At 41.0% G+C, this 25,448-nt stretch overlaps 1 long non-coding RNA gene across 1 annotated transcript; it reads left to right on the top strand.

Moving 5' to 3' along the window:
• The first annotated feature begins 17,031 nt into the window (after positions 1–17,031).
• LOC142071410 (uncharacterized) lies at positions 17,032–23,554 on the top strand. Its single transcript, XR_012667442.1, has 3 exons — positions 17,032–17,139; positions 22,240–22,378; positions 23,430–23,554. It is a non-coding gene; the product is annotated as an uncharacterized LOC142071410 (long non-coding RNA).
• The last annotated feature ends 1,894 nt before the right edge of the window (positions 23,555–25,448 follow it).

Below are 25,448 nucleotides of genomic sequence, written 5' to 3'. Positions count from 1 at the left end.
TTAACTGATCTCCGCCTAAGTAAAATAACCCAAAATAATATAATAATAATGTCACTAACATAGCATTATTACTATTATCACATTATTCACTCTGCTTGTGTCTTATAGTCCTTCCTCCTCCTTGTGTCTGTCTTGTCTATTTAGAATGTAAGCTCTTTGGGGTAGGGGTCATCTACTACTCTGTGTCTGTGTAGTACTTAGCACAATGGAGTCCCATTCTTAAATGACCCTTAGGCACAGCCATAATAAACGTGAGTATAATAATATTAATAAAGTAATAAAGCTATTGCTTCCAGCCTTGGGGATTTCACAGTATCTCAGTACAGCTCCAACTGCTTCTAGACTTCCAGAGATACCTCGAATCTCAAGAAGAGGTTCTGATGACTCCCCACTTGCTCTGTTTGTTCCTTTCTCTGCTGTTTAACTCTGAGTTTGAGTTTCATGTAGTTTGATGTCAGTGGGTAACAGTTAAGATAGTAAAAGTCAATGGGACTTAGGTTCCTAAATGCCTAAATTACTTTTGAAATTGAGGCTTAGGCACTTTTGAAAATGTTCCCCATAGGTAAAATGTCTGTGGGGTGTATTTTGGGGTTTTGTTTGTTTGATAGAATCCTGATTAATATCTTCAAACTTAAAAGTTGAATTTGTAGAGGGGGGGGATGCTTTTTATCTTCATTTCACTCTATTTTTGGATTAAAGATGAAAAGCATTTGGCAGACAAAGAAAAATCTCTGAGTTGTCTATTAGTTTTGAAGTACCCATCTCTCAGCAGAAACAGAACTACTAACAGACAGTAAGTGGAGTGGAAAAAATCAATCAATGAAACAAAGAATAATAACCATTTGAGCAGGAACAGTATGTTCTAATTAAGCTCTTCTTTTCTATGAAACTCTGCAGGGGTTGATTTCAGGGAGGGGAACAGCAGGACGATAGGTACATAATATAAAATGCATTCTGAGCCATTATTCATGTGAATAGCATATACTGAGAAAATAAATATTGAAAGGAGTAAAAGAAAACATACTGGAAAGAATGCACAGCTTGCAGTGTGACTCCTGTTGCCTACTTGCAGTGGTAACAGTTTCAAGGTCAGACCCTAACCCTGCATGGGGAAGGGATATAGGAAAGTGTAACTTTTTCTTTTCCCCAGTTCAAATACCAAGGGGATAATATGCAATCTAATGAGATAGTTGCAAAATGGGATTCAGGGGATGGGATTTCAAGAGCACTGGGTTGACTCTTTTTTGGTTGATGTTGATGGTAAAACTCCCAGTGCTGGTAGCACTGAGCACCATAAATCTAACCAGTATTGAAGGAAAGCAAGAAAGGATTCCTACTGAAAAACAAAATGAACACTATCTCTACAAAATGCCCATGCCACTATTTAAAAGTTTTCTAAGATACTTGTAATTCCAGACTTTTCCTTTTTTTAATTATTTATATAAATAGTACGGGTATTGTATTCCTGCAGAGGATTTCTCTTGACTTAAAAAATAAAATATTTGCACTGCTATTATCCCATGAAGATGTACTCTGCTATAGAAGGCACCTTTATATCTAAAGATGAAATTAGTATAAGGGGTATGAGCATATTGTGAAAACCAAATGTAAGTAGACCTTTTGTTAAAAAAAACACTTGTTTTTAAATGAGAAAGCTTTCCAGAATGATGACTTATGCAGAAGTTTAATGATAATCAAAGAAGAACTCTCCTAGACAAGTTTCAGAGTAGCAGCCATGTTAGTCTGTATTCGCAAAAAGAAAAGAAGTACTTGTGGCACCTTAGAGTCTAACCAAATTTATTTGGGCATAAGCTTTCATGAGCTACAGTTCACTGCATGCATCCGATGAAGTGAGCTGTAGCTCACAAAAGCTTATGCTCAAATAAATTTGTTAGTCTCTAAGGTGCCACAAGTACTCCTTTTCTTTTCTCCTAGACAAATGAGGAATAAGCTCTTATGGTCCATTTTATTTCTTAACTTAAGGAGCTTTTTTCCCCCCTCTCCCCCAACTGATCTTATACTTAGAGAAAAACGCTTGATTCAAACAAAATATATTGGCAGCTTTTATGCCAGGTTTTTATCCCAAGTCTCAACAGTTAATAGTAATGAGTTTGTTACTTTTTTCCAAAGAGCCTGGAGGGCTCTGTAGCAGAATTCAACTCCCCTTTGAACAGCTTGTTGTAACTCTAATGAGTATTTCTACGCTTGATGCTGTAATTACCTGCTTTCCACAGTGAGTGCTTTTTATGGATTGTAACTTTTCTGGATGGAAAAAAAGAATCACAAAACTTTCCATTTTAATTTGATTTTTTAAGAGAATTTCTTTAATAAAATAAAATGATTTCATCACAGCTGACTTTGATAATGCCTTCCATACAGGAGTCTGTGAATTAAATATAAAGCCCAGGTGCTTTCCAAAGAGTTGTCTTTGTGCTACTATTAAGTATGGACTGATTATTGTTCCATTGTCATAAATTTATCAGACAGTGAAAGCTACAATGCAGTTTTCAAATAACTGCATGTCTGTTCTGCCATATTTATTACATTTAACTGTATTTAAACACAAACACATGCATATACGTCTGGTTGTATGTTTGAGTATCTCTCTGTATTACGGTAGTGACCAATAAGGATTAGGACCCCACTGTGCTGGGCTCTTCAGTCTTTACAAACCCATAGTTAAAATCCAAGCCCTTAAGAAGTTGCTGTCAAAGGCCTGGGGGTTGTAATGACATCTTCATGGGTAGACTCTTGCTCCTGTGCAGAGGCCTTTAGTCTTTAGGGGGTTGCAGCATGGACTTAGGGTGTCGCAAAGAGGCTGAGGCAGAGAGAAAGAATGAGGGTAATAGCCATAGGAATATATGGCCACACATACTATCTTCCTGCCTATTTTTATATAGATGTAAATACACAAGATATCAATCATACTGATAATCTTTACTATAACCTCATTTACCTAGCCCTCTGTAGCTATATAACATCCCCAACCTCTCCCCCCCCCCCCCCCACACACACAGTCACAGGGTGAAATCCTGGCCCTCCTTGAAATCAATGGGAATTTTACCACTGATGGCAGTGGAATCAGAATTTCACCCCCCCCTCACTCTCCACCTGCCTGTCTATTAATAACATTTTAGTTAAATCCCAAGACCACGAGGAAGGAGACTTGTGTTTTGCTCCTTGCTCTTCCACAGATTTCATGTGTAACCATGGACAAGTCACTTTAATCTCATTGTGCCTCAATTTCCTCATTTAAAAAAAAATGGCGTATCATTCCAGGGTGATGTGATACTACACTTATATTTTTAGGTATACTGAGATCTTCTGATGGGAAACACTATTCTGTAGAGATGCAACATACTATTATGCATTGAGTATTGTGGTATAACTATCTTTCTGTCTTACTGGTTTGTACCTGAGCCCATCTCCATAGCATGCAAGAGTTTGTGATGTAGAAAAGTGAGTTTAAATGATGAAGTGGAAAAGGAAGATCTATACTATTATATTGTATGGGGATTAATCCTGCTAAATCATTTGTGTAGAGAACTCTGAATTCAATAGGAGTCCTGTGTGTAGAATACAGGCTCAGACTAGAAATGCATATTGTCTTTTCTGTTTCAGCAACTATCTCTCTGTACGTGTATCTGTATCTATAATCTATATAGATGTTTACACACACATTATATATATATATCCTTTTCCTACCAAACTTCTGGTAAGTAGATTGGTATCTAGATATCCTGAGCATGTGAAAAAGCAGCATCTAAAGCTAGAGTGAAAATAATTCAAATGAAGATAGATTTTCAAAATAATTTCTCACCAGAAAGTTTCTGTAAATAATTTCACTTTCTTATAGATGCTCTCTGACTGTCACTGACACTAATTATGCCCGTTTGAAACTGAAAAAAAACCATTACTTTAGACTATTGGCATGAAAGGAAATGAGTGGCAGAGGGCATAGAGAGGGACAGTTTTGCTTCAGCCTGAAAACTGAAACATTTTTGTGAGATAAGAATTTATATCTATTTAAAAAAACAAAACAACAAGCCACACTGTGGTTCTTATTCAGTTCTGACTGACATCAATGGTACTCCACTATCTTCAGTAGAGTAAACCTGGTTTACATTGGTGTAAGTTCAAAGAGATCCAGGTCTTTTGTTTTTATTTAAAGAATTTCACTGCATTTTTTGGCAACTTGCTTCCTCTCTTTCCTGCCTCCACCTACCCTCATCTCAGGATGTGTCTACATTGCAATGTAAGCCCAGGGTTAGTGAGACTTGAGTCAGCTGACCCAGGTTAGGGGACCCTAGGCTTGAGCATCTACACTGTATTTTAACTCTAAGACTTTTCTAACCTGTGTTCAAAATTAAGTGTGACGGAGTGCAGCTTACTACTGTGGCACCCCATGCTGGATGTCCTGGGGATCAGACCTGCTAGCCATTGCGCCCTCTTCTGGTGGTGTCTCACCACCATCACTTCTGCTTCAAGGACCCGTGTCACTCCCATGACAACGGCATCCTCTTCATGACACAGCCCTCTGGCTATGCCACGCTCTGTGCTCCTGCCTTCAAGGGGACCTTCAGTCCACTGTCCACCCACTTCCTCAGTGGCAAGTGGGGATGTGGAGGGACTCAGGCCCACCCACTACTCCAGGTCCCAGCCCCAGGACCCTGTAGACGGCTACTACTTGTGGCACCCCCTCAGACTCCTCTGTAGATCTCCCTGGGCCACTTCCCCAGCACCCTCTTTGCCCTTGCCTCAGGGCCTCAGCCTGCAGATCCCTGCAGCCCACCAGGATCTGCCTTTAGCTCCCCAGGTCTCTGCCTGTAGTACTGCTCTGTCCCAGGTGCTTGCTGCCTTCAGCCTGCAAGGCAGCCAGTCCTCCTCCCTCCACAAGCTCCAGGGCGTGACTGAAGCTGCTCTGCTCCCCAGCCCTTCTTATATGGGCAAGCCCAGCCCTGACTGGCTGCTCCTTGCAGACCTTCTCTAGTTGGCTGCCTTCTGTGCAGCCTCCCCAGGGCTCTATTAACACTTTGTGGGGCAGACACCCCATCACACTAAGACTCTGGTGTCCACAGTGCAGTGCGCAAAGTAACCATATCCCAGAGTCCTTAACATCTCCCCCCCTGAAATGTGGCTTCTCTAGCCCTAATTCCATGGTGCACTGTGGGAAAACTTTATTGCCCACCCTGCATGTTACCAGGAAGTAGCTTGCTTTGCAAAAGGCTTGTTGGGATCACTGTCCATTGCAAACCCAGGAGGTTCTCTGATAGTGTGTTTGCAGACTGGTGATCAGAAAACAATGGGTTAATGCTGACCTGAACTGCTGCTGTTTGCAAAGAAAGGGGTTGGCTTCCATTTTCAACAGAGTGGATTACAGATTGTTCAGATAGAGAGGACTGAGGAATTGTTCCATGGAATTCTGGCTGACTCCTGGGACCTGAGTCTAGTGGGGCTATGCTTATACTGCAAAGCAATAGAGCTCAGACCTTAGGTCCTGGCTTAACTTGAGCTCAGACCCTCCAGTCCTGCAGGGTCCTGGAACCCTGGGTCTAAGCCCTGGGTTAGCTCAGTTGCAGTGTAGACACAAAGGACGTTAGGCTTGAGCCTGGACTCAAGAATGTGCTTACATTGCAGTGTAGACATACTCTTATACACCAGATGCTCCCCATTTTCTATTAATATGGAACAAGAAGCTGAGAAAAAAATTATGTGCCAAGTACAATATTTGGATGGTACACATAACACTCTTTAGATTGCTACATACCTTGAATCATATCCTGATTATTTTACTCATAAGTAGTTCCATTGCGGCCAATGGAACTACGCAGGTTAAGCCAGTGGGATTATTATTTGTATGAATCAGGAGGTATTTAGTATAATTAACTAATTGTCTATCACAGTCAAACCTATCACCGTCAAGCCAAACTCCTATAATAATAATTAATAATAACATAAATAATTCAAATAGATAATGCACTGTTCCCCTCTTTTTTTTTCTATCTGTATATTTATACTATGCCAGTAACAAATAATAGTCAGTACCCTACCACTTTTCCTAACCATAGTAGTGAGAGAAAAAGGTTCTGTACATTCAGTGAAAACAAGTTTCCCAGAATGGTTAATATGTAATGGTGATATGTAAAATGTATATCAGACTAATGTCAAGACCAGCAAATGATGGCTTATGTGCTAGAGCAGAGACAAGACTAAAATAATAGAAATCAGTATTTTATCTATTTCTTGTTCTTTGTGTAAGAGAGTGATTTTTGGCATCTGTGTAGCTTGTGCTGTTTAGTGCAATAGAAATTAAAAGTGTGCCCAGTGAGCCTGCTTTACATTACCCTTTTAACTATTTTAGGTTAAGGACATTTTAGAATAATCATGGTAGGTTGTAAATAATAAAATTAATATAAAAATCACTGCCCCATGCACAGAGAAACTGCAGACATTGTTTTATAATTACTGAGTTGTTGTGCTCCTTGCTACATGCCAGATACATAGGGCATGTCTATACTTACCTCCGGAGCAATCGATCCAGCAGGGGTCAATTCATCGCATCCAGTGAAGAAGCGATAAATCGACCGCCGAGTGCTCTCCCATTGACTCTGGTACTCCACCGAAGCGAGAGGCACAGGGGAGTGTCACAGGGGAGTGTCAGCAGTCGACTTACCGCAGTGAAGACACCGCAGTAAGTAGATCTAAGTATGTTGACTTCAACTAGCCAGTTCTAGGAGGAACATAAGGCAAAAATCTGTTTTTTGCTGTTCTAAGCATTGTACTTTTTAAATATTTGTATTGTGTTGTGCTAGCCTGTGAGAGATCACAAGTCTCATCTCCAGGCCCACACTCCTCAAGCAGTGCTCAGACAGCAGCTGCAACCTGGCAGCTCATTGGAACATCTGGAGAGGTTGAGCTAACAGAGTTCTAGCTCACCAAGGACTGTACCATGAAGCTCCTGATTGGGGGAGATGTCTGGTCCCACCAATTGGTTTGGATGCACTATTTAAATCAGAAGGAGGCACAGGAAGTCTCAACCACACACCCCCAGTACTGCCCAAGATAGAAACCCAGCAGGCACAGCGAAATTCACAGTATGGGAAGGCACAACTCAAGAAGCAGTGCACATTACTCTGAGTCATTATTAAATTGGGTTTTCAAATCCTCCCTGAGATGCAGTGCTCTATGCTGCACTCTTCTTATTGCCCTGGTATCTGGCTGCTCAAAATTAGCAGACAGCCTATCTGCCTCCATGCCCCACCCCTATGGAAACTTCTGACCCTTTGCTTCACAGATATTATGGAGCACACAGCAAGTAGCTTTCACTGAGCTCTAACCTAGTAAGCAAACTGCCAGCAACCCTTTAAATAGGCACATTCAATCACGATTCGGTACCTGCTCAGCCTCTTGAGGAACCATTCCTTGCTGCTATCCTGGTGTCTGGTGTACGGCTTCATGGGAGTGATGGGTAGGCTGGGTCTCCTAGGATCACTACTGGCATTTAAACATCACCAATACTTGTTTTGCATTCTGAAAAGAAAGTCTCCACTTGCAGCTTTCTGAACAGACTTGTGTTCTTAAAGATGCAAGTGTCATGTACCTTCTCTGACCATCCCACATGGATGACAGTAAAATGCCCCAGTGATCCACCAGCCCCTGTAACACCATTGAAAAGTATCCCTTTCCGTTTATGTACCCTTAGGTAAGGTGGTCTGATGCCAAGATAGGAATATGCGTGCCATCTATTGGGAACCTCATTTAGGAAAAAACACGTCCTGCTCATTGCGAAGAGTTGCTAACCTTCTTTGTAAAAGGTGATCTATGGTCCTGCATACTTGGATCTCAAAAGCCCCCATAGTGGATTTACCAACTACAACTTGATTCCCCACTGACCAGTAGCAGTCTTAAGTTGCAAGCTTCCACACAGCGATCCCCATTTGCTTCTCCACTGTCAGAGTGTTGCTGTGCTGCAGGGCTTGGGAGAGCTCTGCATACAGTTCTTGGAAAGGGGCCTTGTGCATACGAAAGTTCTATAATCCCATAACTGCATAATGATGCAATCCCACCAGTCAGTGCTTGCTGCTTAGGACTAGAAACAGCACTCCACCATATTCATCTGCTGTGTTACTGCCAGAAGCAACTGGGAATGGTTTCTTTCTATGGCTTTCAGCAGGGCTTCTTGAAGGATATTGCCATGTTCCGTGCAGTGGCTCCTTTTCTGGTTCTGGAAATACTGCAGGAAAAGGCGTGTGGTGTTTATTATGTTCACCATAATAGTGCAGAGCTGAGTGTGATCCATGCTTCTCAGAAGATGGTGTACACGTGGCTACGCCAGCCTTTTGAAAAAACGCATGGAATATTATGGGTTGTAGTTGAGCTCAGGGGAAAGGGTGGGGAAACAGCATCATAGGATGCTGACACCATGTTCCCAGTTCCCCGGGTGAAAATGTTTTGGCCCCATGAGGCATTGGAAGCCCTTCTCAAATCCCCTTGCGGCGAGTTGCAATGTAGGATAGCTACAGTGCACTTCTCTCAGCATTGATGCAAGCACTGATGGTGAGGACATGCTCCAGAGACAGAAGGAGTGTGGTGTGGACAGGCACTACTGACTTAATTACTGTGGCAGCTGGATGTCTGTAGTGTAGACATGCCCTGACTCGGCTTGACCCTTGGCTTGACTCTGGCTTCAATCCTGGGCTTGACCTCTGGCTCATCCCTTGACTCTAACTCCACCTTTGAACCTTGGATTGACGCCTGACTCTGTCAACAGCTTAGACACACAGCTCCAGTTCCTGGCACCCAACTCTGACCATAATGCCTGACTTCCCATGCCCCAGTCTTTACATAGCCTGTATACAGATGCACAGGAATACAAGGTGCTTATCTCAAGCAACTTGCATTTCTAAATTTGTTTTCATTTTTAGAACAAATAGCTAAAATTTTGAAATTTCTTGCAAAAATGAAATCTAAGAAAACTTTCTGTTCAGAACCATCAACATTTTTGTTGATAATGTAAAATAGGTTTTCTTTTGATTATGTAAAAGAACTGTAATATCATATTAAATTAACTAATGTAAAATAAATACATTAATAAATACATGGAACAGTGAACTGAGGCCACTGGGTGGCCGTGCCTGTGGATGGTCAATGTAAACAAACTGTCTTGCAGGCCGCCAGCAGATTACCCTGACGAGAAGCATGCGGCCCATGGGCCGCAAGTTGCCCACCACTGCCATAGATTCATAAAAGGTAACTTAACTGTTTATACCTTCCTGACTATTAAGCAAAGACTATGTTTCTCTTTGCTGTTAGTAGAAGAAGATGAAAGATAAAACAGTTGGATATTTGTTTAGAATTGAATCCATCCTATGTTCAATAAAGGGCTTCTAAACTTTCAGATATTTAAAATATAACTTTATGCATGTACAAATTTTCCACAGACAGCACTTTATTTGCCTACTGCTCAATCCTATTAGATTAGAAAAGCTAAATGGATCTATTCTAAATCACTGCTCTTCTCATGGTAAGAAGCTGGTTTTGTTTTACTTCAAGCCAAGCATTGGTATTTCTCCTGCTTTCTGGGTACTGGCTGTACTCCGTCTGGTTGCTATGCGTGATAAAGTAGCAGGACTTGGTGTCCTCCAAACTCTGGAGAATTTGTATCTTTTCCACAGCTTTCATATTTACAATACTCTGTAATATCATCAAATTAAATTTGAAAGATTATTGTGCTGAATCATAGGTGGAATCAGTGTATCTACAAAGTTCGAAGTTCATATATTCACTGATTTTTAAGACCAGAAGAACCAATAGATCATCCCGTTTGATCTCCTGTATAACACAGGCTATAGAATTTCACCTAGTTACCTGTATATTGAGCCAAATAACTAGTGCAATTTCTGTTCCTTCTCTGCCCATTTAGATCAAGTTGAGTGCCTGAAGCTTGATTCTTAAATGCTTATTTATACCTAAATAAGTGGTCTTATTTTCCACAAGTGCTGAGCACTCAGCAGCTCCTATTAACTTCAGTGGGACTTATCGAGTGCTGAGCACTTTTAGAAAATCAGGTTACTTATTTAGGTAAATACAGAGACATTTAAGAGCTTAACTTTCTAGCAGAGGCCTGGCCTGACATGGGTAATTAACACATGGGTAGAAAATACGGTTAGGGAGGTAAACAAATTCTTTGTCTAAAACCAGGAAAATTGTGCTAAATAAAGTAAATAAATAGATCAGCAGGCTAAAAAGAAAGAATATCTAAGCCAGCTAAAATAAGAAGGAGAACATCCAGGGAACTATTTACTATGAACTAGATAACAAGGGACAAAATGAGAGAAAATTTCTGTGCAACTTTGGAGCTGTGATGTACCCTGCATCTACCCATCTGTGCTTGAGTCCAATCAATGTAATGTAGTGTTGCTATATGAGAAATAAAGATACCTGAGTGATAAAGTCTGGAGTCAAACTGAGTTCTTGGGGACCAGAGTGGAAAGAGGTCTCAGAAGGCATCCCAACGTACTTTAGGTACCTTTTTTCAGTAAAATATATAATTTAAGTAGAGACACCTCTCTTTCATTGGAAAATTCTAAAATGTCAATGTTAACAAGTCTATTGATATGGAGAGAACCATCTTGGCCCTTTATTCAATTGATATGATATGCCTGCTTACAGCAGTACCATGGACAGCAGAGTGACTGGTAAAGTGAAAAAAGTATCATCAAATTGATGTATTCCATTGTGTATCATAAATAATAATTGTTGCAGCAGAGTACAAAAAATGAAAGTTTCAATATTAGAGATAACATTATTTCATAAAACACAGGTATGATTTATAGTACAATGGATTTGGATGGGTAAGCTTATTCCATTTATTTTTAGCTGCAGACATGTGAAGCAACTGCAACAAGAAAGAAGCAATTATATTCTGTTAACTGAAAGTTTCAATGTGAGAGAGTAGAAACTAAGCAAAGTTTACTAACTTTAATTTCCTTTCACTTTCAGCCTTATTAAGATGCAAAGAAACAGTCTATGATCATCTCAAAGAACTGTTTGACAGCTGGTGACCAGACATGAGAATGAACTTATTTAATTAGCAGTCTCCCCTATATATTGCTCTGTTAATAATCAAGCTGACTCTGTTGACTTAAAATACAGCAGTGGAGTTATTCTTTCACTGGAAAACTAGTAGAGTTAATGTGGTGTAACTGAGATCAGAATTTGCACTGCTTTCTGTGTGTATTCTTTTTATTGATTGAATGAAGACTCAAATCAGGACTGGCATACCTAGGGTGATCAGTTTTTCACATTTAACAATAGGGATACCCTTCCTGGGTGATAGATAAAGGGAGAAGGATGTTGGACAGGGTCAAGAATTAGTTACAGCTGGCAAGAAATGTTAGAAACAACAAAAACGGTGTGTTGAAATACGTCTGGCGAAAAGGAAAGATCAAGGATAGTTTGGGTCCACTGCTCAATGGGGAAGGTGATCTGGTAATGGAAGATAGAAAGGCACAGCTGCTCAATGCCTACTTTGCTTCAGTCTTCTCACAAAATAAAACATGTGACTGGATGACTAGTGAAGTTACCATAGACAATAAAGGTGAAGGGATGCAGATTGGGATAAGTAAAGAAGATGTCACAGAACTTCCAGTCCAGTGTGAATGAATTCAAATCAGTGGGGCTGGATGCTATTCACCCGAGGGTACTGAAGGAATTAGCTGAAGAAATCTTAGAGCCACTGGCAATAATATTTACAAACTCATGGTGGCAGGAGAGGAAGACTGGAGAAGGGCTAACATAGTGCCTGTCTTTAAAAAGGGGAGAAAGGAGGAGCCGGGGAACTATAGACCCATCAGCCTGACTTTGATACCTGGGAAGCCAATAGGTCAATGTGTCAAACATTCAATTTGTGACTAGCTAGGGGATGAAGGTAGAATCGCTAGAACCAGCATGGATTTACCAAGAACAAATCATGCCAAACCAGCTTGATTTCCTTCTTTGACAGGGTAACTGATTTGCTGAATAGGGGGAATGCAATGGACATAATATACTGGACTTCAGCAAGGCTTTTGGCACAATCCCACATGACATTCTGATAAGTAAGCTGGAGAAATGCAAGCTTGATAGAACTACTATTAAGTGGATACAGAATTGGTTAAGCAACCACAAAGAGTAACTGTTAATAAAATTATGTCAGATTGGAGGGAGGTCTCAAGTGGGGTTCTACAGGGACCTGTTCTGGGTCCAGTGTTGTTTAACATTTTTATTAATGACCTGGATGTAGGTATAGAGAGCATCCTGCTCAAGTTTGCAGATGACATAAAAGTTGGGGTTGCTAATACTTGGGAGGATTGAGCTAAAATTCAGAGGGATCTTAATAAATTGGAGAACTGGGTTATAGACAACAAAATGAAATTCAACAAGGACAAATGTAACATGCTACACTTAGGGAAGAAAAATCAAATGCCAAAATACAGAATGGGGAAAAACTGGCTTGGCAGGAGCATTGCTGAGAAGGATCTGGGGATTGTGGTGGATCACAGCCTCAGCATCAGTCAGCAATGTGATACCGATGCAAACAGAACAAATGCAATTTTAGGTGTCATTAACAGAGGCATAGCATGAAAGTCACTGGGGTTGACAGTACCGCTCTACTCAGTGCTAGTTAGGCCTCAGCTGGAGTACTGTGTCCAGTTTGGGTCACCAACGTATAGAAAGGATATAGAGACACTTAAAAGAATTTAGATGTGCACAACAAAGATGATCAAAGGGATGGAATGTAAGCCATATAAGCAAAGACTGCAGGAACTGGGTATGTTTAGTTTGCAAAAGAGGAAATTAAGTCAGATATTTGAAAGGCTGACCCCTGCCCCCCCCCAAAAAAAAAGATGGAGACAAGTTGCTCTCTTTTGCCACAGGCCACAGAGGGCAGGACAAGAGGCAATGGGTTCAAACTACAGCATAGCAGATTTAGATTAAATCTCAGGAAAAACTTCCTAACTGTAAGAACAGTAGGACAATGGAACAGACTGCCTCAGGAGGTTGTGGAACCTTTTTCACTGTAGGTTTTCAAAGGAGGCTTGAAAGCCATCTGTCTTGGATGCTTTAAATAAACAAATCCTGTAGCTTGGCAGGGGTGTAGACTAAATGACCCGTGCAGTCCCTTCTAAACCTGTGATTCTATGAGTCTAAGGGTATGTCTTCACTACCCACCGAATCGGCAGGCAGTGATCGATCCAGCAGGGATCGATTTATCGTGTCTAGTTTAGACGTGATAAATCGACCCCTGAGTGCTCTCCCCTTGACTCCTGAACTCCAGCACCATGAGAGGTGCAGGCAGAGTTGACAGGGGAGCGGCAGCAGTCAACTCACCGCAGTGGAGACACCATGGTAAGTCGATCTAAGTATGTCGACTTCAGCTACGTTATTCAAGTAGCTGAAGTTGCATAACTTAGATCAGTCTCCCCCCCACCCCCCAAGTGAAGACCAGGGCTAAGAATGTATACACTGGGCTGGTTTTTTGGTCTTCCCTTACCACACCTTTTCCCTCATTCTCTCCTACTTCCTGCCCCCCTTTATTCTCTCCCCTATACTTCAGTCTAGTCCTCCTTCCCTACTCATTCTTACATGCATTCTTCTACATTTATTTATTCCTTCTATCTCTCTGTTGCATTCCTTCCCTCTACTTTGTCTCTCCACTTATTCCCTTTTCCTCCTTGCCCACCACATGTCTTACGAGAATCAGGTTCTTACTCTGGTACAGGACGTGAGCTGAAGCATAGGTTGCAGCCCAGTAATCTGTATAAGGTGGTGATGGGAATGAATTGCCTGCAAGCTCATTACCAGTGGTACTAACCGGAGACTGACTGTAATTATCATAGAATCATAGAATATCAGGGTTGGAAGTGACCTCAAGAGGTCATCTAGTCCAACCCCCGGCTCAAAGCAGGACCAATCCCCAACTAAATCATCCCAACCAGGGCTTTGTCAAGCCTGACCTTAAAAATTTCTAAGGAAGGAGATTCCACCACCTCCCTAGGTAACACATTCCAGTGCTTCACCACCCTCCTAGTGAAAAAGATTTTCCCTAATATCCAATCTAAACCTCCCCCACTGCAACTTGAGACCATTACTCCTCATTCTGTCATCTGCTACCACTGAGAACAGTCCAGATCCATCCTCTTTGGAACCCCCTTTCAGGTAGTTGAAAGCAGCTATCAAATCCCACCTCATTCTTCTCTTCCGCAGACTAAACAATCCCAGTTCCCTCAGCCTCTCCTCATAAGTCATGTGTTCCAGTCCCATAATCATTTTTGTTGCCCTCCGCTGGACGCTTTCCAATTTTTTCACATCCTTCTTGTAGTGTGGGGCTCAAAACTGGACACAGTACTTGTGTGTGAGAACTCATTTAAAGGCTGGTGTTCTGTGGATGCTTTGTGAGGGATAGTGACAGGTCCTTGAGTCTTATATACGCTCATCCATCCTGCAGTCAGTCTCATCAGCTGAGCTGGCTTCCTACAAAATGAAATTGTCCCAACACAATGGAGAAATGTAATGCCACCAACACTTGGTTGGATTTCCTTCAGTGAGTTCCCAAATAAAACTTTCTATTTCTCTGCTGGAAGCCAAGTGGGTGCAAGATAAACCAAGGAAATTGCAATATAGCAAAAACAAGTATAATACTTTTGCAATAAGCTCTATAAATAAATTTCACACAGAGATAAATTTTATTATTTGAGAATTTGTTTGAGACACTGGGGGATACTTTCTCATGAAAATTCCCTTTACGTTACCTTGTATTGCAGCAAACCTTGTTAAGAACATAAGAACGGCCATACTGGGTCAGACCAAAGGTCCATCCAGCCCAGTATCCTGTCTACCAACAGTGGCCAATGCCAGGTGCCTTAGAGGGAGTGAACCTAACAGGTAATGATATAGTGAAGTGGTTCTCAAAGCCCGTCCACCGCTTGTTCAGGCGCGCCAGGCCGGTTTGTTTACCTGCTGTGTCCGCAGGTTTGGCCTATCGCCACTCCCACTGGCTGCGGTTCACTGCTCCAGGCCAATGGCGGCTGTAGGAAGCGGTGTGGGCCAAGGGATGTGCTAGCCGCCCTTCCCGCAGCCCCCATTGGCCTGGAGCGGTGAACCGTGGCCAGTGGGAGCTGCGATCGGCCGAACCTGCGGACACGGCAGGTAAACAAACCGGCCCGGCACACCAGGGGCTTTCCCTGAACAAGCAGCGGACCAGCTTTGGGAACTACTGATCTAGTGATCTCTCTCCTGCCATCCATCTCCACCCTCTGACAAACTGAGGCTAGAGACACCATTCCTTACCCATCCTTGCTAATAGCCATTAATGGACTTAACCTCCATGAATTTACCCAGTTCTCTTTTAAACCCTCTTATAGTCCTAGCCTTCACAACCTCCTCATGCAAGGAGTTCCACTGGTTGACTGTGTGCTTAGTGAAGAAGAACTTCCTTTTATTTGTTTTAAACCTGTTACCCATTAATTTCATTTGGTGGCCCCTAGTTCTTATATTATGGGAACAAGTAAATAACTTTTCCTTATTCAATTTTTCCACACTACTCATGATTTTATATACCACTATCATATCCCCCCTTAGTCTCCTACAAGCTGAAAAGTCCTAGCCTCTTTAATCTCTCCTCATATGGGACCCATTCCAAACCCCTAATCATTTTAGCTGCCCTTTTCTGAACCTTTTCTGATGCCAGTATATTTTTTTGGCATGAGGGGACCAAATCTGTATGCAAGATGTGGGCGTACCATGGTTTTATATAAGGGCAATAAGATATTCTCTGTATTATTCTCTATCCCTTTTTTAATGATTCCTAACATCCCGTTTGCTTTTTTGACTGCCACTGCACACTGCATGGACGTCTTCAGAGAACTATCCATGATGACTCCAAGATCTTTCTTCTGATTACTTGTAGCTAAATTAGCCCACATCATATTGTATGTATAGTTGAGGTTATTTTTTTCCAATGTGCATTACTTTACATTTATCCACATGAAATTTCATTTGCCATTTTGTTGCCCAATCACTTAGTTTTGTGAGAACTTTTTGAAGTTCTTCACAGTCTGCTTTGATCTTAACTATCTTGAGCAGTTTAGTATCATCTGCAAACTTTGCCACTTCACTATTTATCCCTTTCTCCACATCATTTATGAATAAGTTGAATAGTATTGGTCCTAGGACTGACCCTTAGGGAACACCACTAGTTACCCCTCTCCATTCTGAAAATTTACCATTTATTCCTACCCTTTGTTCCCTATCTTTTAACCAGTTCTCAATCCATGAAAGGATCGTCCCTCTTATCCCATGACAATTTATGTAAGAGCCTTTGGTGAGGGACCTTGTCAAAGGCTTTCTGGAAATCTAAGTGCACTATGTCCACTGGATCCCCTTGTCCACATGTTTGTTGACCCCCTCAAAGAACTCTAATAGATTAGTAAGACATGATCTCCCTTTACAGAAACCATGTTGACTTTTGTGCAACAATTTATGTTCTTCTATGTGTCTGACAATTTTATTCTTTACTATTGTTTCAACTAATTTGGCCGGTACTGATGTTAGACTTACCGGTCTGTATTGCCAGGATCACCTCTAGAGCCCTTCTTAAATATTGGTGTTCATTAGCTATCTTCCAGTCATTGGGTACAGTAGCTGATTTAAAGGACAGGTTACAAACCATAGTTAAAGGTTCTGCAATTTCACACTTGAGTTCTTTCAGAACTCTTGGGTGAATGCCATCTGGTCCTGGTGACTTGTTACTGTTAAGTTTCTCAATTAATTCCAAAACCTCCTCTAGTGACACTTCAATCTGTGACAATTCCTCAGATTTGTCACCTACAAAAGACGGCTCAGGTTTGGGAATTTCCCCAACATCCTCATCCTTGTTGTGAATATCACTCATTTGGTGACACCTGGAAGTGATTTTATGTGAAAATGCACTGGATTAATATTCTTTCTAATGTAGGATACCATAATTTTTTCACAGGTAAAAGTGTCCAATGAATGGCTCATTGAATCCTAGGAACTGCCCTTCTGCATCATACCACTTGTCCATCTAACCAATATCCTGTCTGAGACAGTGGTCAGCACCAGCTGATTCAGCAGAAAGTGAGTTTAAAACACAACCAGCAATGATGTGCTCACAATGATGTGCTAATCCTATTAATTAAAAGGTTGTTTTATGCCCTGAAGATTGAGGATTGATATCCATTCCAAACCCCTTTGTTTTTTTTTCTAATTATTACTAGTCTAACTCTCAGATCAAAACTTCATACAATATCTTTTTCCCTTCTCCCTGTTACAAATGGCTATGATGTCCCGGGGGAGAGCATATTTTAGAAATCTTTGTTTTTTCTTGATTTCCTTTATAATCAAAGATGCTTCTGCATACTTGTTTTGCTAGAGCTGACCAAAGTGATGGGTTTGGGGTGTGTGTTTTTGTGATTATTTTTAACTGCTTTATCATAAAGAAAGAGAAAATGAAAAGTACAAAAAGCTAAATGACTTACAGCTCGTATAGGTTTCCAGATACCACATGCTTCACAAGATCTCCATTAGAGTTACACAATAGTGAAAAAAAGATCTTTCCTGCCAAATTAGACTGTGTTTGGTTTATTGGAACACTCAAAAAAAGAGACTCTCTTGTGGTACCTGAGTCACGGTGGTGTCCTCCAGGGGTTCCAGCATCATGGGTTCCTTGGGGTAGTGGGCGAGCGGCAGGCCCACAACTCCTCCGGGTAGGGGGCACAGGGCAAGTTGGGCCAGTCCTGACATGCATCTTGGGCCACAGGGGCTTCCCAGTCACGGGCTAAGCTGGAGGCATCTGGCCTCCCTGGCGGCTGTCCCTCCAGTGAGCTCCGAGGGTGAGCCTTTATACTTCTGGGTTGCTGCCTGACCCTCTGAGGGGCGGGCTCAGAGCTCCCTAGCTCTGCCCACCCCGGCCTCCAGATGGGCGTGTCCCTCTCTGGGGTGGTGGGGAGCCACATCACCTCACTACATGCCTATTTTGGTCATAGTTTATAGCATCTGTTTACGTTTAATTTGATGTTTTAGTGCTAGGGTTTGTATGGTATTTATTATTTTAGTGGACAGATAGTAGGTAATGTTTTGGGTGCACTGTGGGATTGTGGTGGGAAACAAGCTGCCGCAGACTTTTTCTTTCTACCCAAAACCATGTCTCTTTGATGGAATCTCTTCTCATGAGTTCTCTGTATTCCCATAAACTCTGTAATGAGAGGGCCGAGAAGGTGATTAGTAGGGTCTAAGGAGAAGCCAAGTACCAGGGGTCACCAGAAGAGGCACATTTTTTGACTGCCTCCAGCCTTGAGGTTATTTCAGCCATTTTTCCAATGGGATCTCCTAATGAGTGGGCAGAGTTCCTGGTCATCCATTTCCTTCTTGGTCATAGAGGGGGGCAGTCCAAAGTTACAGGAGGTGTTTGGAGCACAACTGGCTCCTATTCGTTCCAGGGCCTCGGTTCGGTTTCATAACTTGTCAGGACAAGAGGGAAGCATTCTTAATGGCATGTGATCCTTATACCTCCCAGAGCTCCTTCTGGAGTTGGAACTGTAGTGCATGCATGTATCCTGGCTACTTCTGCTCATAAATGACCTGTTATGTGAATACATGACATGCATATGACTGTCCGTGCTTTGTTCTGTCTCCTGGTCTTTTCTTCACAAGCCAGTATTGCCAAAGACAGATTCTGTGGTACTTTGGAGAGAAGCTTCAAATGAGTGCAGTTTTAAAAAATGTGAAATATATAGCTAGACTTATTGCATAAGCCAATCTCTAAGCAATTCAACCCCTGCCCCCTCAATATGGTATAAAAATGATCATCAGTTTTGCCCAGTCCAATCCTTTGTTTGACCAGTCTTCAAGAACTTTCAAAAGCTAAAGAGTGAGTGTCATACATTTTTCAAATAAAACCCAAGCAATGTGTGCTAATTCACACAATTTCATGCCTACGTTTTTGTGCAATTTGCATGATTGGACACTCAATTTAATTGCGTTGCAGCCAAACTCGTAAATTGAACAAATACATGTAGTCTTGGAATCACAACTCTTTGCACAAACAAATGTGTCTCTTTTAAGTAAATTTGGTCCTGATGCCTGAAATAAATATGGGGGGGATCTGCAGACATTCAAACTGCTTCCCTCTTCGGCTGGAAAATTACACTTCACAAAAACCAGTTATCCTCTTCCACTTGTTGTGTTAACAAGAGAGCCTTTATTGGATTTGTTGGGATCAAAGAGGAGGAATTGCCATGAACATCACATCTTCAGAACATGTGTCCGGTCCCACTAGTGCAAACATATGTCAGATTTCCCCAAAGAATCCCAGCGTCAGGCACTAGTGCTTCGTGTGCCTGCTGAATGACAGCATGTTTCAGATTTTTTGAGTAGTGTGTGCTGTATCTTCCGGCCATTGGCAGGAATGATAAGGGTATTAAAGCAGTCACTGCACCCCAGGGAAACTGCCTTACAGGCTTTTTAGGAAGGTACATCTCTCTAGCCCACTAGCTGTCAGGATATAACTTTTCCCCTAACTCAATGTCATCTTTTCAAAACTAGAAATCATGGCTGTTCTTAATCCTAACCTTGATCCCTATTTTAAGCTCTCTCTAGTAAACAGAAATACACCCCTTCTACTTTTGTTTTCTTTGGAAGCCAATATATGGCGTGTCATATAAATGCATATTTCAGCATTTTTAGGAAGTGCACACTGTAGGAGGAAAAAGGCACAGGCAGCTCTTCTCTCTTGTACCTCTCGTACAGGGACCAGCTGCAGCCTGCTCTATCTGCTCCCTTAGCACACAGGAGAGATGGGTTAGTGCTTACAGCAGCCTTATGTATCTCAAAGGGATCGGGGAAGAGGAAAGTGCATGGCCCTTCTTGCACACCACGTACAAGATAGGATTGCAGATGCAGCATGTTGGAAGATTTAGCAGTGGTTAGTGCTCTGTATTTACCTCCCAGCACACCCAGAGTCAGCCTGCCTCTCCTCTGGAAGCAGAATGCCTCCAGGAACTTCTGCTTGTGTAGTGTCCTTCATCCACTAGAATTGAAGTCGTTTTAATATCCACAATCTGGCTCTTATTGACGATTCAGTGGTTAGGACACTAATCTACGACTTAGGAGACCTGGCTTCAGGTCACTGCTCTGCAAGACTTTCTGTATTACCTTAGCCAAATCACGTACCCTACCTCACAGGAGACCTAGATAGTATGGCAGAGATCGGCAAACTTTGGCATGCAGCCTGTCAGGGAAATCCACTGGCAGGCCGGGACGGTTTGTTCACCTGCAGCGTCCAAACAGGTTCAGCTGATCGCAGCTCCCACTGGCTGTGCTTGTCCGTTCCAGGCCAATGGGGGCTGCGGTAAGTGGCAGTCAGCACATCCCTCGGCCCATGCCGCTTCCCGGAGCCCGCATTGGCTTTGAACAGTGAACCGTGGCCAGTGGGAGCTGCGATCGGCCGAACTTGCGGACGCTGCAGGTAAACAAACCGTCCCGGCCCACCAGCGGGTTTCTCTGATGGGCCGCATACCAAAGGTTGCTGATCCCTGTACTATGGCAATGAGGGGCCAAATCAGTATCTAACATAGATATAAAGAAAAGGTAATATAACAGATAACACATCTTAATGGAAATGTATACATCACACATATTACGGCTAATGAGAGAAAGTGATTTTGTGAATGCCCAATAGTGGCTCTATTTACACTTTAGTATTCCTAGCTAGCAAATGTAATTCTCACTTAATTTGATGAGTGTTTGTTGTTGTTGTTCTTTTTAAGAGTCAGACACCTGCCTCAATATCTCTGATGCTGCCAACTTTTACTCCCTAAAGCTAATTTTAAACCCCCTTTTAACATATCTGTTTAACATGTCATGTGGCAGGACATTGTGACTCAGACAGACCTGTAACATTTGATATTCTTGTCAGAAAAAAAAAACACATTGTCATTTACAAAATTACCATAGCAAAGTATTTCTTTGTGTATTGTTTCTCCTGTTGTCCTAAACAAGTTGTGCCTTTGCATGTTGTTATCGTATATGTACAGTGATACTTCAAACATTTGAGGTTTACGTGGTACACAATGGTATCACTATGGAAAGTAATCAATAGTACATTTCAGCCTCTATGCATTAAGGAAGCTATAGACATTCAGTGGGTTATTTCTCTTTTGAGAGAGTAATGAATAAACACAGGATTAATAAATTACTCCACATTATTTTATTTATAAATAATATTAATTTTACCAACCACCATGCACGTGGCTGCTGTAGTACAGAAAAAGGGGCCTTTTCCTCAAGTAGCTCATAATATAAAGGTCAAATAGAGAGGGTGGTGTATATTCTTGTGTAAAGTACAGTGCCATCTTGCATTTAAATTGGTGTTAGGTTCTGCTTTATACTATTCCTCCTTACTCCCACTTTAGTTGCTTTTTCTGTTATAACCTTGCCTCTCATTGTGTAAATTTACATTAACTCTGAAGTTGTTCTTAAGTATTTATAGTTCCTGACGAATATTAATTTAAACAGAGATGTTAAATAGCATAAAAACACAGATGAGACCTGCTGACTCACAAACTGTGTCGATCAAACCCCTACACACCCACATTCTCCTCAGATCAGCCCTACTTGACCCCAGCCTGCTAGGAACTGCTGGTGTTCCTCAGACTTTCAGTTGTAAGTGTTTTGTTACCCAAAACATACACATCCAACAATGGCATGGCTTTCTTGGTTCTGCTGGCCAAATTGCTTCTAATCCCATGTCTATCACTATGTTGCAATTCCAAAGGAAACAAACTCTAATTCAGACACTGATCTGCCTTTTAAAGATTGTGCTGTGTTGAATATCTCAACTGCTCACTAGTCATACCAACTTGATTTCTAATTGGACCTGTCTACAATGGAGTTATCTTATTGCTGAGTGATTCTTGTTGTATCTTGTGTAGAGTTAATTTTATTAAACATCTAAAAGCCATATTCCGTTCTAAATTATGAAGAAGTTTTAGTTCTGTTACCAATAGTCTTATGGCACTTTCACAATGAGAGAAGGGAACGAGTAAAGCCGGTAGGCATTTTTATAAGGCTTTCTAAAAGAAAGCTTGCAAAGTATGTCAAAGTCTCCTTGTTAAGTAGCCTCTGCAAAGACTTCAGTGCAAATGTAAATGATGTTGTGCTTTCGATGATTTATGCCAGGAATTTGCTGCAGTTCTGGAATGACCAATATGACTAAAAAGATGCGCAGTTTAATGAAGGACTGTATACTTCACATAAGATCATCAGGAATGAAAGACTGGAAGAGAATTTCTTGATAAGTGTATTTTCATCTGTCAAGGTAACAGGGAAAAGTTAATGTCTTCTAACTGGCTAATAGATTTTCTTTTTTAAATCTATAATGGAAGTTAGAATCAAAGGGATATCTACGCACACCTCTTCTTCTGGGACTTTCTTTCATTCTTGTGGTGTTATGTTTGGTTTGGTTTTTCATCCCTTGACACCTAGGATTTGGTCTTCTCTTAAATTAAAAAATGGTATCCCGGTGTGTCATAATTTTACTGTCATGATTCATAAGAAAATATCCATATCCTTCTGGGCTAGCTAAACCTCAAAAGGAGGTGGATTTGTATTGAGCCAATATAGCCAGGGCAAAAATCAATTAGAGTAAAATGTACACAGCTTTATTTACGTAATGAAGTCAGTGGCATATACATGGCATGGCTTCCTGTCTCCTTAGGAGTTCAGCAAGGCTGTGTTCTGTCACCATCATTGTTCAATATTGGCATTGCTTGTTTGGTTGATGGATAAGCTTGAGGAGGAAGCTGTTGATGGAGTTAAGCTAAGCACCAAATTCTGCTTTCTGCTTTAAGATCTTGAATATGCCAATTTGCTCAGTTTGGTGAATTGATGCAGCTGATGGCCTTCTGGTTGGGCAAGAAGCAGCACACATTTGGTCTGATTATTAATCCAGATAAAACTAAGTCCCTGGTCATTACTGTCAAACAGTGTCCAACTCTGTATTATTACCAGCTCAATATTAACTTGTCAGAATGGGACATTGAGCGGGTGGCAATTGTCAAATATTTGTAAATCCTTCCTTTTATACAGCACCATCATTTTTAAATGGTGCTATACACACATAAATAGAGACACAGTCCCATTCCTGAAGAGTTTAAGTAAGACAAGACAAATACAAGAGAAAATACAGGCCAGCCGTTCAGGAGAAGGAGGGGGAGAGAATATTAATGATGAAAAATAAGGGAGGGATTGCTAAAAGAAGTTAGGTTTGAAGGAGGAGAATGAAGACACTTACCTGATAAGTAATAAGGAGACTATTTCAGGGTCAGATTATGCCACCTTTACTCACATGGAGTATTGTCCTATTTCAGGTGCAATTCCAATGAAGAAAATGAGACTGAACACAGAGTACAACTTAATATAAAGCTGACAGAATCCGGCCTCAATAACTAACAGTGTAAAAATTCTGAATGTCAACCATATTACTCACCATTATTCTGTGGTACTGTAATAAATATTACATTTAGATTGAATACTATTGCAAAACACAGAATCTTGTCTGAATTTTCAACATGAATGTTTCCAGATCTCAGAAAGCATATTTACAAAATGGTTTTAATTCGTTCCTATGCCACCCCCATAAGGACTTTATTTTATTTTTGGCAGAACAGACAACCATAGAAATTAAAATGTGCTTTTCCAGCTGACAAGACAAATATGTTTAAATTGCCATGAGTTTTTACAAAACATAAATAGCAATGCAGATATGTACCTTAATTCTGTCTCAACCCAAACTATCTATGCACTAAAATTGTCACATATGGTGTAGAGAAAGTAGCCCGACCCTGACAACTCATTGGAAAATGTTTAATTGCTTGAAACACCACTTGCTGTACCTTTTTAAAACTTTATTGTTGTAAAGTAAAGGAAAATAGGTCATCTGATGTGTCAAAGTTAATGTTCTTTGCAGTTCTTCTGAAATTCCCGAGATACAATGCTCAATGGTTAAACAAAAACAACATTTGCAGATCTGATTGGCACCTGTCGGCTGTCTCTCAAGGGAAATTGCTAGACTAATTTGCCACCAGAATAGATCATTTCAGGCTGATATTTACTGTTTTGAAAGCTGAAAGAATTGAATCAGCTAACATCTCATTTTCTCCTGGAGAGTTGATTAGTGTCCTTTTTATTCAAAAAGTCAAGCATTGAGCTGATTTAAAACGAGGCACGGCTAAAGACTAAAATAGGTTTGATGAAGCCAGTCAATGTAATATGACATAAACGTCAGGCACTTATTAATTAAATATAAAACCATAGTCAATGTACTGATGATGACCAGAACCTAAAACTCATATATGAATATTGCAGTTTAAAAATAATATTGAAAAATTAAGATTATGTCCTTTTTCAGGAAATTACCAGTGCTGAAAAATATGTTTCTCTCTGTTTGATTAATAGTATTATATACTTTATTTTTATTCCATAACTAATCATTGTAATTGGATGCATGGGGTGAGCTCAACAGATAGTCCCCTCTGCATAGTAGACAGCCACACTTTTAAGGGTGGTTTGCTTGCAATTGGTCCTAGCAAATCTCTCAATTCTCACTAGTGTCTCCAGGTAGCTTCATGTGCCCCACGGTGCCACACCCCAGGACCTTACCTCAGCTGGCATGCTAACTGTAAGGAGAGTAGCCAGTGGTGGCAACCACTAATAAAGGGCAAGTCTGGCTCTCCCAGTGCACACCAAAGAGTCATTGTTGAACACTTGGTGAATTTTAGACCATAAAAAACAAATACAGAGTGGAAAATTACTTCATTTGGCTCCATTGCCATCGGTGACCTGTTGGATGTGAATTGAAGAAGAAGAATTTTTATTCTAATGATCTTCACACGGCTTGGTAGAGGCGTTTTGTTTTGTTTTGTTTTCTTTACAAAAGGGAGGGATCAAAGTTAAATCAATTTATAAAAATTAAGGGTTAAAATCTATTCCAGTTTACACAAAGTGGAACCTTACTGAATTTTGTGGCATATCATCTTGTGCAGCCAAGGGTGGAAATTGACTTTATGTGGGTTTAATAATAGAACCATGTACAAAAGCAAGTATGAATCTGACAGTCTGCCTTGAACTGCCTGTGACTATTGCCTTGATCTGAAAGGATCAGTCTCTATAGAATTCATATGAAATGTGGCCTCCCTCCTCTATGACCTTCCTGAAATACAAATTCACTATTGTGCTAAATTATTTGTGGAGGATGTGTGTGTGTGTGTGTGTATATGTGGAGTTTGTAATGTCACTGGAGACAGAACTAGGCATCACTGATAATTCTAGTTAGGAATTCAGGTTAAGATCTGAATTTTAGTCTCTGAGAAAAAAAACAAAGCAAGGTG

The sequence above is a fragment of the Caretta caretta genome, chromosome 3 (genome assembly GCF_965140235.1).
Source record: "Caretta caretta isolate rCarCar2 chromosome 3, rCarCar1.hap1, whole genome shotgun sequence".
NCBI lineage: Eukaryota > Metazoa > Chordata > Testudines > Cheloniidae > Caretta > Caretta caretta.
The sequence above is the reverse complement of the archived record's forward strand: the minus strand, read 5'-3'. Positions and strand labels throughout refer to the sequence as shown.